The sequence below is a fragment of the Lichenostomus cassidix genome, chromosome 1, assembly GCF_008360975.1.
Source record: "Lichenostomus cassidix isolate B80296 chromosome 1, HeHo_3.0, whole genome shotgun sequence".
Classification (NCBI taxonomy): domain Eukaryota; kingdom Metazoa; phylum Chordata; class Aves; order Passeriformes; family Meliphagidae; genus Lichenostomus; species Lichenostomus cassidix.
Window position 1 is genome coordinate 7,429,456 of NC_139479.1, and position 15,181 is coordinate 7,444,636.

General features: G+C 47.0%; 1 long non-coding RNA gene across 2 annotated transcripts; it reads right to left on the reverse strand.

Moving 5' to 3' along the window:
- Positions 1 to 8,287: 8,287 nt before the first annotated feature.
- Positions 8,288 to 14,932, reverse strand: LOC146444156 (uncharacterized). 2 transcript variants are annotated; one of them, XR_014849373.1, is made up of 3 exons: positions 14,561 to 14,932; positions 13,726 to 13,965; positions 8,288 to 8,383 (listed from the first exon to the last, which is right to left on the reverse strand). It is a non-coding gene; the product is annotated as an uncharacterized LOC146444156 (long non-coding RNA). The 2 variants fall into 2 exon arrangements; XR_014849372.1 differs by lacking the exon at positions 8,288 to 8,383 and having other exon boundaries at positions 10,811 to 13,965.
- Between the last annotated feature and the right edge of the window lie 249 nt (positions 14,933 to 15,181).

Here is a 15,181-nt window from a genome sequence, read left to right on the forward strand (position 1 = left end):
CTGCCCACTACTTCTCTTCTGTCATCCTGCAACATCTGTGTAACACCTACAGAAGTCGCTGTAGTTGGCAAGTAAAGCTTTAGCTGGTTTTGAGACAATTTAGTATTGAAAAGGAAAGAAGAAAAGCTAGTACTGCATTAACTTTCAGCTTCCCACTGGCTGCCTACCAGATGACTGGGGACTGGAAACCTTGACCCTCCTGCGTGGCATTTCAGCCGTGACATGAGCCAGGGGGTTCAGTGCACAGCCTCTGAGAATCACAGGGAAATAACACTGCAGTCATGTTCCCTGAGCCAGGAAAAGGGTACAGATGTCCATGAACCATTTGTACTACTGCATTTTCTGTGCTTTTGGGCTGTGTGTGTTCCTCTGTGTCCTGTGCGTGATTACGCAAACAGAAGTGACCTGGGCTGCTGAGCCACAGTCACAGCTCTATCCTGTGTGCAGGCACAAGGAAAGCTATTCCATGTCTCCCTTAGGGGAAAAAAAAAGGCCTGGATGTTTTTTTGGTGGCCCTCCTTGCAGCAGTTTGCATACCATAAATAGCATGCTTATTGCTCCCTGGGAATCCATGGAAGATGTTGATTTCTCAGCTGAGCGCTGTTTAAGAAGAAATAGGATCCACCTCTGTGTGGGCTGAGCTGCTGAGAAACATGCTCATGTGCTCTGGCTGGGCTTTGTGATGCAGTGGTGCTTTTGATACCCAGTTTGTTTAAAGCCAGGCAGGGCATCTCTGCCATGGTGAAGGGAAATCAGAGCCCACTGCACCCATAAGGATAAATCCTTTCATCGATAAATTAAACCAGCTGGCATTATGGACTGCAATGGAAAAAATGACACATCTGTTTTCTGCAGAGGCAAAAGCTGAGTGCTAGAATTTCCCATCCTCACACCAATTCCTATCTCCCACCTCAGTTCTTTCAAAGGGCTGCAATGGGAAAGTTCAGCAGAAGGAAGGGAAGGCAGCATGTCCAGCCCCACCAAGTAGGAGGAAAACTCCTTACCAGTGGGAACACCAGCTGAAGAGAGAAACGCATGGATCACCGAGGCAGTATGGTCAGGATCACTTAGTGAGATGGGCACAAAGCCAAAAATGTGTCTTTCCATGTAGACAAACACTAGGGCTTACATCCAGAAGCAGAATACAGACCACAGTCCTATGACTGCAGGGAACACCACATCTAGAGAGAACTGATGAAAGAGATGAATGTGTCTAACAGTTCAAGAAGGTTGTGGATAAGGTGAGGATGAATCCAAGAAAGGCCACAGAACTAAATGACTAAGAACTGAAAAATGTGGCTTGAAGTGGCAGACTGGAGAAGACACTCCATCTGTTTAGCCTAACGAAGACAAAGTTGAGAGGATGACTTGATCACAGCCTCTAAGTACTGACATGGGGAACAGAAATGTGATAATAGAAGGCTTTTCAATCTAGCTGACGCAACTATAATATGATCCAACTGGAAGTTGGAAGCCAGACAAATTTTGACTACAAATAAGGTGCAGATGTTTAACAGTGAGGGTAATTAGCCAGTGGAACTAATTACCAAGGACTGTGGGGACTATCACCAACAACTTTAAATCAGGATTAGATTTCCTCCCCCTCCCCCTGCCAGAGATGTGCTCTAGTTCATTCAAGAATGAATTGAGAGGTGTCTTTCAGTGTGTGTATTACTTAGGGGCTCAGGTTTTAGATTATCAAGCCAGCTTGCTCTGCCTTTGGAATACCCCTGTGATTCACAGGCCCTTGAAGTACATAAACACCATGCAGAAAACTCACAGCACCTGCCCAAACTGACTCATGACACCTCATTTCATACCCTGGGCTGTTAAGTAGTAAGGGGACAAATTGGTAAGAGTGGGAGGAGAAGGCTGTAGGCGGCGGGATTGCAGATCCCCTCCACGTAAGCCTGTGCATTATCTCGGTGATTCAGTTACTTCTTTAAAGACATAAAAAGAATGAAAGAATTAAGATGGCAAATGTAATTGTCTGCCCTGCTAAAAGCATTGCAGGCAAAAGCAGCTTGCAGGAAAGATAATGATAAAGTGCGCTTTGTGTTCCTCCGCCTGTGCCGTGCGAATTTGGCCAAGGCAAGGAGCATGCCAAAATCTGAAGAGGAAGAAACAACCTCTGCCTGGAGGGAAGCCATCCTGGGGAGCAGCAGTGAGCCAAGGCATGGCTCCTGCCCCGCCAGTGACAGACCATGAAACTGCCTCCATCTGCTGCCAGGTCCATGTGGACATTCCATCTAAGGAAACAACCAGCCTGGCATCAGCAAGGATTGTGGTGCAGCAGCCCAAAGGGAAGCACACTGGCTGGCTTGGGAGCCTGTGATGGATGGAGATGAACCCCTGCCCTGGACCTGCATGGCCCATGGTGAAACCCCTGTGTGTTCCAGTTCAGGGCAGATGGAGGGGAGGCCAACATGCTACACAGGATATAGATAGCTTCTCCCTGGCCATTAAGTGGGTGAAATCAAGGAAAGATTGGAGGTGTTTGCAGTTTTGCTGCAACCTCAATTTTCCTTCCCAACACGGCGGCAGAGCACAACTACAGCTGGGGAACAGAGAGACTAGGAGAGGTTCTTAACTTGCAAGTGTCATCCTGTCCCAGGGTGGCCCTGACAGTCTTTTATAACCTTCCAGGGCCTTCTAGAACCTTCTGGCACCTTTCAGAACTTTCCAGGGCCTTCTAGGACCTTCTCCAGCCATGCTGACATTGACCAAAGTTGCGGCAGAAATGCAGGAGCAGAGTGGTTGCAGCAAACACCCCGTTCCCCCTGCTGTCCCATTCCTCACATCTCCTGGCTCCCACCCGGGCTGGATGTGCCCCGTGCCGTGGGCAGGCAGGGCAGGAAGGGCAGGCAGGGCTGGGGGGAGGAGGCTCCTCAGCTGCCTGCTAGCACCTGCCGGTGCTCGCAACTGCAATTAGTTGCACCCGGTCGAAGCCAAATTGAGGCCCCTTTCAAACCGCAACTCTGTGCGTTTTGTTTCCAAAGGGAAGTTCATCTTTTATGTGCATGCAAAATGGATAAAACCCGAGGAACCTTTTTTTATCCCCCCTCCTCCCTTCTCTCAGTCAGGCAGGAATTTGTTTAAAAACACCCGCTGCTGCGGCAGGGAGATGCAGTGGGTTGAGGTCTGTAGTGATCTTTCCTTTGTGGTGTGGGAAAGGTTGGCTTTTTCCGAAGAACAGGCTCGGCGTGTGGCTGCTCATGGTGAGGGCATCCCCGGTGTGGGTGGGCAAGCGGGTCCTCCTGCCCATTTGGGAAACCTGTCCCCTTTACCCTGAGTGAGGAGAAGATGGGGAAAGCTCGTGGGGAGGAGATGTGCCCTGGGGGCTCTGCAAGACCCTCCAGGAAGCAGCACGGGTAGGAACCCATGGACATCAGGCAGCCTTTCCTTCACTTTCCATCCCATTCCCTCCTTTGCTCACCCACATTGTTTTTCCTGCATCCACATCCCGCTTCACCCACGAGTGGATCCCCCTTCCCGAGGAGGCTGGCTGCGCGGTGGTCCCCAGCCCTGGGATGGGTTCATGGGGAGGCAGAGCCCCCCCGGTGACTGCCGGGAGGTGCTGATGCCGCGGTGCGCGGGGGATCCGGCAGCCACCGCATTAAGAGGATTTACAAAGGAGATAAGGCGCAGCGCTGAGCTTCCCTCGGTAATCGTGCCGCACACAATTCGGGGCTGCGCGGGGAATTTGGGCGCAGCTGACAGGTACACAGCGCTGATCCAATTGTCCTTACAGCCTCTATTAGCCAAAATAAGGGGCAACTGGTATTACAAATGATTTCTGGGTAAACGCTTAGCTCCAGTTCTGAATGATCTCTCAGCAATAATCCGCACATAATCCTCAATACAGAGACTCTGCTTTAAAGGCAGCTCCATTTTGAGCAGGCCTCAATAATGCATGGATGTCCTGACTCACAAAATAAGGGGGAGGAGGGAACAGGAAAGCCACTTCTGTTTTACAGACTTTTTTCTGGGTTGAAAAAAAAATTAGGGAAGTGTGTGGTCATGTACGTATCATTTATTAAGAGAAGATTGCCTGCTTGGTAATTATTTCTTTGGGAGAACAATTTTAATTACAATGACCGTGCATGACTATTTCAGGCAGGTCTGATGTATCTAGAAAATAAACAAATGAACAAAAATCTCCTCTAATGACTCAGTTCATGACGCTTGTTCTTCAGAACACTCTTGGTGACTTAATATGAGGGAATGAGTGTGCTGATAGTTAACACCTTCTCTTTTCTCTGCACTTACTGAAGTGAAACTTTGCCTGGTCCAGTGGCACTTATGCAGCCTCACTATCAGGGCATCTGAGAGCCCTGCAGTCTTTGGTGCATTGGGTGGCCTCATCACAGCCCCATGAAGTGAAGCAGGAAAGTGTGCTGCTCCCAGAGGCACAAATCCCAGAGAGGAGCAGGTGACTCTCCCCAAAACCATCTACTCATTTTGGTTGCCTGGTGCTGGCCTGAGACCCAGGTGGGGGTTTTCAGAACCTCTTAGCACCCACTCCAGCACTCATGCTTGGCTATTTATCTTCTTTGAAGAGAGTTCTTCCTACAACAACTTGACTGCCAGAGAGTGGGCACAGAAGAGTTTGAGTCTGCAACAATTACTTTGTGAGTAATCCTTGGGTAATCCCGGGAGGTTTTACCTGGCTGACTAAGGACTCTTAGAATATTATCAAACTATTGGATATATCCTCTACAAATATTTTTGGCCCATTGCTTCCTCTAGGGCTTTCAGGGGGGCTGGAATAGGTTTTGTAATCTCTGGTATACCTTAATTAACATCCATAGGACATTTTAACCAATAGGCTCAGCTCTTAGCTATACAATAGAGAAATGTTGCAAACCATATCTGTTCATCATGAATCGTATTCTCCTAGCTACAGAAAGGAAAGGAGGCCCTGCCAAATGCCACAGAAAAAATTTCAATATTTCTCTGCTAGCAAATTCTGAAAAAGCAAGCAACGTTTTCATAGTTTGTTTACTCATTTGTTCCTTAAAAGAGGCAAAGGAATCTGTGAATCAGAAGAATTTCCATCTCAAAAAATTGCTTTGGCAGCCAGTGGCTTGTAATTTAAGATTAAGCAATTGAATTTCATGCAGCCCTGCTTAAAATTCACTACCCCACACCCTGTCACCATACGCATAAAATACCCCACACAACAGTCCTGCCACCACCTCCCTCTGCATCTATAACATCTACTATAAGTCAGTAAAAAATGTCCAATCATCTGGGAGGTCACAAAATGTACTTAATAAAGATGTTGTGTGCATGACTGCTGGGTTTCTCCCCTCGCAGCGTTCACAGCCTATCAGGCAGCTTCCGTTCCGATGCAGTGCCAGTGCCGGGCTGGCTTCAATCAGGCTGCACAAATCAGCAGAGCAGAAATGCCTCCTTCCCTCCATCACCTGAAGCCAATGCTGATTCATCTCTTCAGACCCGTTCCTCCTGCCCTTCCTCCGAATTTGCTGATAGCTGAATCATTTTTTTCCCTTTATTTTCTTTCCCCCACTTTCCCTCTGGAGCGTCCCGGCGCTGAATGCGCCGTGCTTCGTTTTGAGATCTGACTGAAAGGGAATATGGAAATTAATTGGCTCAGGCTGCTCGCAGCCTTTTCCACGTGCCTGTACTATGTAAGAGGTGCTGTGCAATTGCCTTCCCTTTGTGGTTCCCCACCAGCCACCTGTCTCCCTGCACATGCTGCCGCGGCTGCTCTCAGCCTGGGCTCCGGAGATGGATGTCCCCTTCCTCTCCCTATTGTGCAAGAGGGAGGGCAGCTGGCAGGGCTGTCATCCTAAGGGCTGGAACTGCCCTGTTTGACTCAAAATAGGCCAGATTTAGTGAATTCTCTGGCTTGTGGTAAATAGCATGTGACTGGTGCTTTGGCAAAGGCTGCAGAGAGATGTACAGTACAGTGTCACTGCTCTTGAAATAGTTATTTGTTCTTGCTGCTGGAAGCAGAGCCCAATTGAAAGACAGCAACCAGGGAATTCCCCTCCTCCATGGGAGGGTGGTCGTGGGACCCTTGCAAGGTGGGGTATAACCTTGCTTCATGGGTATGCTCCATCCCAAACAAACTGTCCCATGGTGCTGTGTCTTTTCCAGCTCAGTGAGAAAGACAATGCTGGGCAGAAAGAAGGCCTTATCTCCATGTCCTGGAAGGTGGAATCCCAAAAGGAACAAGATCTTACAGCCAGCCAGGCAGGAGGGCAGTGTCAGGCAGGCCAGGAGCACCTACATAACAGGGGAAAAATTGAGACCCATGGCTCAGAGACAGGACCACTCTGGGTCTCTGGAAGTACCTCAGCACTTCCTGGGGAACAACAGGCTCTTCTGAAGAGTGGATGGCACAAAACTTACCCTGACTCAATCCCTTGCTGGAAGGGAAAATCTGAGCTCTAATATTCAGGAGCACGTTGGTAATTCGTGCTGATTGTTTTTTATTTGGAGGGACTTCAAGAAGTGGCTTTTGGAGTCCTGAAGAAGGACTTCTGTGCCCAGAAGAAGCTGGTCTAGTTTTCCCACATATAATAAGTTGGTCTTAAAAAAGATATTGTCTCAACACACCGACTTTGTCTTACCTATGTTCTTTGACCATTGCAGTCACCACAGAACTACTTTGAGACTGCTAGGGCATTCAGCAGCAGAACAGTGGAACAAACACTACAGATGTCTGCAGCTGCTCCAAACCAGGGATAAGAACTTTTAGGTAGAGACATCCTCACCTATGGCATCAGCCCTATCTCAGCAGACTGATGGTATGAGTACCACTAGGTGCTGGTCAATTGTTTGTATTTTCAGGGTCTTGGGATGACTCAGACTCTTGCAGCATTGTCAGTCTGATGCTGCCTGTGGTTTCTCCGGCATGATGCCCATTTTTCTCTTCCCTCTTCGAACTGCCTCTTGCCTGAGGAGTCATGGCCTACAAGAAGAACCACTTCCTATTTTTAATACAATAGCAAGAAATGAAAGAGCAGGCACATTTGTAATGCAGTATCACTTACAGAGGAGACATGATCTCAGGCCCACTGGATGTCAAAACCAAATGAGAAACTTTTCTTCTAGTTTTATCACAGTTTTTTTCCCAGAGCCACTGCTACTTACGTTGTGGAAATTTACAGGATGAAGGATTTTGTCATGATATCTAATTCTAATCTGAAGTGATTTACTGTTAAGTTGAAAATCAAGCCTGTACATATCCCCCTCCAAGTGGTTTCTATGACAGTTTCTATTAACCATAAAAATGTCACTTGCTAGGAAGTATCAGCCTTCTTATAGGCTTTGCAATCATCACTACCAGATGCACATTTACTGAATGGAATAAATAATAGTCTCGTACAATTAGCCTAGGATGCAGGACATGTCTGGCTATCTCTTTTGGCTCCAAAGTGAAGTTTTCACAAGCGAACCCATATATCAGGAGATGAGATCTATGTGGATTCTCTGGAGTTCTTCAGAACTTGAAATGTTGTAAAGCCTTAAGGATAAAGCTAACAGTTTTGGTGCGTATCTTTGTGGTTTCAGTCTGTGTAAGCAACTGAAACACCCATCTTACTTCATTCTGATCCAGTTAAAAAAAAAAAAAGTGTTTATTCTGTCACTTATAATGTGTTTTGAAATACTCTACTGGCTCTGTGGTGTTTCCTGCTGTTGCACAACCACAGTAAAATTTGTACTGTGGGGTTGCACTGTAAACACTTTGTCCCCATCTACCCTTCACAGAAATGACACACAGAGCCCTTCTCGAGCCTGGGGATGTGGATGAGGGCTGCTGTCTGTGGGATGAGGTAGCAGTGTTGAGACACAGATTTGAGTTAATCTGGTCCTCAGGTATGAGCTGAAACGAGAGTTTGGGTTTGTGTCATGTTCTGCCAGAGCTCTGAGCCATTGCACTCAAGGTCTCTGCTGTTGGTGGGGAGCTCAAGAAATCAGCCTGAGAACAGAAAATGACACTTTAAGGTTCCCCACGCTTTAAGCCATATTGTGAACAGAAGTAGTAAAGAAAGCTGTAACCTGGACCTTCATTGCTGTGTTTGTATCTGAGGACTGAAGTCCAGGGGGCTGCAGAGCTGAACTGGTGGATCTGAACTGCATGAGACACTTCACTCTTGCAGCAGCAGAAGCCTTGGAGCCTTGTAGCAGCAGAAGCAGGAAGCTTGTTTACATCTGTCTAGAAGAACAAAGTCATATTCTGCTCTTCTATACACCATTCTGACTACTGAAGTCAGTGAACTTGTGTGTCAGGGAAAAAAGTCACTGTGCAGGAGTTTGCAGCTGGCACAATGAACAGAGGGAGATATCAGCCACCTCTACAGAGCACCTGGATCCCTTGATGAAGTGAACTTACAGAGCCTGGACAGATCTGAAAGAGTGAGGGGAGAAAGGAAGCATTTGGTCACATTTTGAGAGCAAGGACACTGTATATTTGAAAGCAGAAGCTCTGAGAGGGACACATGCTACGACTTTAAAAAAAAAAATGGACTTTTACAAGGAGTACCATTGGTGCAGGGAGCTGAGTGTTGAGAATCATGCAAAGAGCAGCTCCTGCACTGCGCTGGGCAGAGCTCATTGAGTGGAGATGAAGTAGGAAACTAAGGGGTTTAGTTCCTTCTTCCCTCTTTGTCTGCTTTGCAAAGGCTGTTGTGAAAGCAGAAAGGGGTTAAAATGTCTAGAAGAATGATTTGCAACATGTCCAACCTGGTCTAGAAGGAAAATATGAAGAAGTTCGTCTTATCAAACTTTAGAAAGAGAAATCTTGAAGTATGGCTTTACTTCAGCACAGGCAGGCATCTTTGTCTTTTATCTACCAAATGCATATATATTCCTGAACAAAAAGCCACTTGTGTGTCCCTTGCCCATGGAATTTATAAAGATTTATAAATTAAAGTTAGAATTACAGAATAGTATACAATGTATAATTCTAAATGCCGTTGTCAGAGGGGAAAAGTGCCTGTGGTCTGTTTGTGACTGCAGAATCTATGATGAATACCTAGAATGTTCCTCTCCTGGAAACGTTGTTAATTGTTTTTTCACATGATGAAATTGGTTTGAAGCAATTTCGCTGTCCCTTGAAGTCTTGTGAAAACAGAAAACAGAATATATTAGTATGGGAAAAGATGATGCTCACAGTTGTCTAAGAACTAAAAAGCCATGTGTATTCTTTAAAGTGTGGGATGAGGCTGCTTTTTTCACTGCAGTGTTAACACATGCACCTTGGAGACTCTCATCTCAGCCAGCATCTGAGCATGCTCTTGCATTTCATCTGATGGCTCAGGAGTAAAAACACCAGCTTATATTCAGCAACATGGAGCTCCAAAATCAATGGCAGCTAAGCATTTTTGTTGCTAACAAATTAAACATTTTCACAGCTATTATTTGGACTAAAACTTGATAAATAGCATTGGAGGACTCTGATGAAGCTAAATTATCCAACCTGTGAACCTTCTTCTCTGACTGGGACAGATGAGAGAAAAGAAAAAAGTAGCTTGTGCATGTTTCCATTCCTGCTCTCTATGATGTGGCTCCTGAATGGATGACTAGCAACAGACAAAAACTGTCTTGGTGAGAACTTTGTATGGAAAGATCCAATTCAAAAAGTGAGATATGCAGGCCACACTGAAGGCATTCTTCATGTTCAGTAATATCAGTTCAGTGAAAGTTTGGGAATTAGTTTGGCCAGTGACTTTTCCACACTTCAGAGCGACAGCAGGAACACATATACATGCTGTGTACAAAGGCACTCCCTGAAAAAAATGAAATTGAGCTGACATATTGGAAAGGTGCCAGACTGATAAAAATGGAAAGTCAAAGACTTTCATCTTCAGAGCAGGTATGCCAAAGGTCCTGGCAGTCCAAGCTTCTCCAGAGAGTGGAGAACTCATTGGCCAAGTTTAGCATTTGTCTCTGTGAGAAGGGATGACTTGGTACTCACAGGATCCCAGCTCTCTTCATGACTGAAGCTTTACCATTATTATGTATTAGATTTCCCCATAGCAAATAAAATATTGAAATTGGAATGAAGTATTGAAATTGCAGTGGAGACAATACATGAATTTTAACTATGCAATAAACCATGCTTTAGATGGCTATAAAAATAAAAATGTTTGAGAGCCAGATGAGCTGAAGATTTTGACTTTTTAAAAAAATCCCAAGCAACCCAAGCCCTTTCACTCTCCACTTCTAAGAAAGTTTGTACAAACAGACTTAGCATTGACTTTAGCATTGACTGATCTATGTTCAGGCCACAGGAGCATGTAGAGAAAACCAGAAGTTCTCTGGCAAGCTAGACCACAGCTTTTCCTATGGTGCTCATGGAAGGGTGTTCTTGCCTGAAGGTTCCCACTCATGTCCCATTGACTTTATGGATTGTCCTCAGGATCTTGTCTGAGCTCATCTGAATGTTTGTACAGCACCTGACGCAAACAGGCCGCCGTCCCACTTCATTTATCAAAAGATAAATAACATGATAATGCTATAATTGAAGTCACTCATACACACAGTAATCACCTCGTGATTCAGTGCAGCACAGACCTGCGAGGTGGAAGACTTCACTAAGCTTGTGCAGAGATTTCTATCTTGCCCATCAGTTTCTGCACATTAAATATATTCTGAATTTAGGAATGCTGAAGTTTTAAGGTGAGATTTTCTCTGCTTGGGCTAAACCCAAAGTGATTCATTTTTGCAGTGCCAGAACAAAACCATTCAGCCACTTTTGAGTAATGTGACACTGAAAGACAAGGGATTGATAACATTGCTATTAACAGCCAAATCAAGACTTCCAGACAGCACATATAATAATATATTTTTATTTCTTGAGCAAGGAACAGCAATACAGGGCGAGGTGGAAGACAGGAAACTTCAGAGAGTTTATGCCCTCCAGTGAGCAACACCTGACCCAGAAATCAGGCTCTGGCAATGTACAGTGCAGGGAAAGTATGCTTGAATTAATGCCTAAGACCTGGCTGATGCATACCTCATAGCTAATCTGGTTACGTGGGGTTTATTTCACAGTCAGAAGTTCTTGCACTGGAAGAGAGTCCTGCTGGGGTTTTCTGAGCACACGGCAGAATTAATGAATGAACGAACGCGGCTTGCCAGCCCCGATTTAAATTGCTTACTAGATCAAAATCTGTTCATTTTCTCTGTCCTTATTTCCAGCCTCTCTGTCTTTTATTTATTAATTTATTTGAGAAAACAGATAAAGAGCACAGAATGTGCCTGCGGACGTCATCAAGGCAGCAAATGCAGATAAAGGGCTGTTTTTGACGCTGGCCTGAGCCCTGGCACCAGGCTTTGAGCCACGGTCCTGGGCAGGGGGTCCCTGTCAGAAGATGGTTTGTGGCTGGTGCTGGCCGTGGGGCTGGGAGTGTGAGGAGCTGTGGCTGCACAGCCTCCAGCCCTTACAGCCCAGCTGCCCTGAGCATCTCACTGGGCCACCAGCAACCCTTTTCTGCAGCTCCTGGGAAGAGGATGGCATTAAAGCAATGTTTTTCCTGCTTTGAAAAAGCAAGAAATAAACCGGGGCTGCTTTGCGAGAAGGGTCACGTTTTTTCTGTCTTTCAGATCCATGCTGCCTTTGGTATTAGCCAGTTGTCAGGCTTTAATGGGCGCTTGCAAACAGGATATCTGGAATATTTTGATTTATTTGGCCACTGGGCAGACCTCCAGTCTGCCGTCTTGACTGCGGCGTTCGTATTTTAATAGGAGTTTTAAGAAGGCTTAGTTAGGGGTATTTAAGGTAGTCCCTGAGTTTTCATGCAGACTTTCTCAGCTCCGACAGAAAACACAGCACCACGGAGACGCGGCGCCGGGTTTTAAAGAAGCAGAGGGACCCTATAAACGCGCCAGTGTCACTGCCCTCCCAAATCCCCTTTCAGAAGAGCGAGTTCCTCTCTCAGCATCACTGCTCCGTTCGTATCCCCGTGCCCGGACTCCTTAACTCCGTGTCCAGCGGCGCTGCGCAAGGCCGGGATGCAGGCAGCGCTCCGCGGCAGGAGCAGGGCAGCGGCAAAGGGATGGATGCCTGCTCGCCCCCATCGCCCTCCCCAGCCCCTGCTTCGCAAGGCCAGGCATCTCCCTCGGAGCCCCGGCGCTGGGATGTGCTGCAGGGAGGCGGCGTTTGGCGCTCCGAGCTCCAGGCAGCCTGAGGTGCCTCCCCGGACTCCGGGCTGCTCTCTCCAGAGCGAAGGGGAAAGGAGACAAATGTCGCTCATTCAAGGTGAAGGGCAGTGCTGGCATGATGGAAAAGCAGCCTGTGCTCTCTGCCAAAGATTGGAGACCTTCCCGAAGATTCACTGCTCTTCAGGGTTTTTTATGCTCTTATTTTAGAGCTTATGGAAAGAAGACGCTGATAATCAAGAAAGATTCTGCCAATATATCCAGGTATCCTGAGCAGCGCTGCCCCTGCTCTTCCTCACTTTCCTCCCCCTGTGCTGCCAGCACAGCCTGAGCAGGGATGGATAGCTCTGCTGCCTGGTGCAGTGCAGGCGTGCAGGCATCTGCTACTGCAATAGTGACCAGGTTTGCTTTCCTCAGCTACAGACTGCACTGTGAATTACCTCCAGGTCTCTGGAGCTGAAAGGCCAGTGTGCAAAGCACTCTGCCTGCTGCTGGCTTAACCCTGCCTGTTTGGACCCCAGCTCCTGAGGAGGATGAGGCAGGGTCAGCATCAGGGTGCACTTTTCCTCCACGTCATCCCAAAAGGAGCTGAAGAAATTCAGAAATGAAAATCTGCTTTGAAGGTGTCACAATGGTCACTGCATTTCTCTGGGAGGCAGTTTGGTAACTGAAAACTGAACTGGGGAGCAGAGCCAAGCTCCCCAACCACAGCCTGGAAGCAGCTAAAGCAAGGAGGAAGGTTTTAAAAGCCTCTTCAGAGCCCAGCACGTCAGTTGTTCGGTTGGAGGTTTTGTCAAGTCTCTGTTGGTGTGAGGCGCTTCAGAGCCACCAAGCTGCAAGCAGCTGCTGTCCTTCCTCTCCTGCTTCTCCCCATGGGGCAGGTGGAGGGGAGCACACCTTGAAGAAGGGAGGCTCAAGGCCTCACCGTAAGCTCGAGCTGTTCTGCTCAGTGTGCCAACACCCACACACCTCTCCAACAGCAACCAGCTGCCCCGAGAGGAGGTGGTGTGATCTTGGCACATTGCAAGGATCCATGCAGAAGGATGGGAACACGAGGATAAATATCAAGGCTTGAGAAGGTATCAAGGTTGAGTAAAGGCTTGCCTGCGTGATGAAATGTTCTTGAAGTGGCACATCGATGAAGGAGGAAAGATGCAAAAGGCAGCCCGTCATAACTTCAGAGTTCACCAGCTTGCACTACCAAGCATCTCCTGAAATGTTAATTAAAACGAGCAGAGGGAGAGGAGTCTGCTAACAGGATCACAGCCTTGCTTGGATTGAGTAATAAATGTGTAGTAGGCATCCGTGTTTTCCTCTACATGTGCCTTCCAAGCTGAGTTGACTGTAAATGTTGCAGTTTTGTGAAACCCACACAGAGTAGGAAGCAAACACAGACTAAGCAGAGAGGCAAGGTCTAGGCATGAAGCTGGAAGAGAAAAAACCACGACAGCCTTCCGCAAATAAATAAATAAATAAATAAATAACTGCCCGAAATAAGGGCTAATTAACTTGCAATAAACCAACTTAACCACTTAGGGGCAGCGTTAACACAGAGTTAACATGCAAAACAAACCTGTATTTTCTCACCTGGTTAATTTAATATGCGCGGTGAATATTCATAGTGTATGAAATCCTGATACATCAACACACCAAACGATGCAGTCTGTCAAAACCGGGAGCGCGTGGCAAGAGGAGTAACTCAGTCGCGGCTCGCACGGCTCTGACTTTGATCAGTTGCTGTTTCTAAACACATTCATAGAGGAGGTAGGACTCCGCTGCTTTCCCTCTGTCAGGGTCACAGAGTGTGTTCTATACAAAGATTAAAACCTAAAAAAAGGAGATAGAAAAGAGCTTCACTTAAAATAAACATAAAGAAAATGAAACGGGAAAAAGCTGTCTTTGAGAAATGCTACTCTTGCATGCAGGAGCTGAACCCCCCATTTTATCTCCATGGCCACATTCAGAGTCGCTTTGCTCTCAGACAATATGTTTCTTTCTCTACCACGCATGCAAAAAAGTCCCAGTTCCCTGGATCCCTCTGAAACATTTCCTTGCATAAAAAGGAGCCCAGACCTGTTTTGGGTATGTTTACACTCCCTGATCAGAACACGTAAATAAAGGAAAGGTGCTTTTTTTAAAATGTGGCTTGACTAACTTGAGTTAGCTCTGGCAGAAAAAACCCCACAGTAACCTGGTTTTATTTATTTATTCGTTTGTTTGTTTGTTTTTAAAGGGGGCTAGTAGCTTGAATTCAAACTCTGGTAAATCTCACCTCACTGTCCTTTTAACCTGAAGTACTAAAAGCACAATTTTCCCCCTCCTCTTCCTTCCCCCCCGCTTCTCGCCTTTCCCCTTCCCGCCTCCCTTTACGAACCAGCATATTTACAAGCTCAGGCATGGCTTGCCAATGTTCCAGCATCACCTTTGCAGCCACCAGGTGCTCCGGCTGCCCTGGCTGGGCTTCCGTGGTGTGCCTGGTGCTCCTGGCAGCTGCCGAAGCGTGCCGAGGCTGTTCCCCCCGGCAGTGAATGCCAGAATCATGCTCCACCAGTGCACTCAGCAGGAAGAACAGTCCCGGATCAGGTGCAGGCGTGTGCTCACATTTCTGCTGAATGAGCCAGAGTGCACGACAGGGAACACATGCCAGCTTTATGCTCTGCGCTGGCCGCGGGAGGACAGACGATACCTGATCTGGCATCAAGTGAGCTTGGTGTGGAGAGAAGATATTGAACATGGCATAAAGTTAAAGTAGGATGGGTAAACAATATCTGATCTGGCAGAAGAAGCTGCTGGTACAAAGTTGGCCTGTCAGAACCATTAAAATAAATTCAAACCAGTGGAGTGAGTGCCACATGGTCAAAGTGTTTTTGCTGCAGTGTCAGGGGGTCCAGAGACAGATTCACTGTGCTGTCAAACTCTGCATTTGGGAAAGGGGTGGGAAATGTGTGCCCACCCTTGCTGGCATGCCTGTCTGAGGAGCAATGCTGGGGTGGATGAGGAGGCAAAGGACCATGGATGATCCTTCAGCCCTGAAGGATGCAGG